The sequence below is a fragment of the Rhinopithecus bieti genome, unplaced genomic scaffold, assembly GCF_001698545.2.
Source record: "Rhinopithecus bieti isolate Rb0 unplaced genomic scaffold, ASM169854v2 scaffold_51762, whole genome shotgun sequence".
Lineage (NCBI taxonomy): Eukaryota > Metazoa > Chordata > Mammalia > Primates > Cercopithecidae > Rhinopithecus > Rhinopithecus bieti.
The window spans coordinates 39,423-40,402 of record NW_016820175.1 but is presented as its reverse complement, the minus strand read 5'-3'; positions in this window follow the sequence as shown (position 1 = coordinate 40,402).

Below are 980 nucleotides of genomic sequence, written 5' to 3'. Positions count from 1 at the left end.
GAAACGACTTTTGTGATCAAAGAAATATTTGTGTTTAATGCAAAAAATCCTGAGGATGAAGCTGAGTCCTTTCTACTCACGAGAGAGTCAGAACAAATCAGAAAGAGGAGCAAAGCTAGGCCCCATGTCCATGAGGGCCTCCTGAGGCTGATCCTGCTTATACGAGATGGGGACAGTGGGTAGGTCTTCTCACACTGCCACACCGAAGTACTCCAGGCTGGATGGACTAAACCATAGACATTTATTTTCATGTTTCTGGTGGCTGGAAAGTCCTAAATCAAAGTCCAGTGGGTTCACCTTCTAGTAAGGACCTTCTTGCTGGTTTGCAGATGCCACTTTTTCACCCTGGCTTTTCCATAGAGAGCAGGGGTTAGCGAGAGCGAGAGGAAAAAGGAGAGCTCCCTGGTTATCAAAACACTAATCCTATTGGACCAGGCCCTACCTTTATAACCTCAATTGCCTTCTTATAGGGCCTAATGCCTACAGCCACATTGAGGATTAGGGCTTCAACTTGAATTTGTGAGGCACAGTTCAGTCCCCAGCAGATGGACACAGCCAAGGAAGTGGAAAGAGAAAGGCTGGACTTCCAGTCTCACAGCACAGAACACAGAGAAGATTCTCCACAACTCAGTACACTGGCAGCTCAACCCAAGTGCTCCTGGTCACACATGAGATGTCATTCTAGTTTTAGAGGCTCCTTGTTCCTAATGGGACACTAGCACTCTTACCTGCTCAGTGCTTCTAAGATCGTGGTGCTCTTTTTTGTTTATTGCAGAGTGTGTTTGTCATCTAGAGGCAGGTCTTTGACGTAGCAATTTATAGGATATTTTATTTTCTGATACTGAAAATCAATATATTAATTAAATTTATCAAAAATAATAAACTCAATACATTTGATATGCAAAAAATAAAGCCAGTTGAAGAGCTTAAAAGGAATCTGAAGAGATAAAAATATTTTTTTCAAAGGAAGACAGTCACCT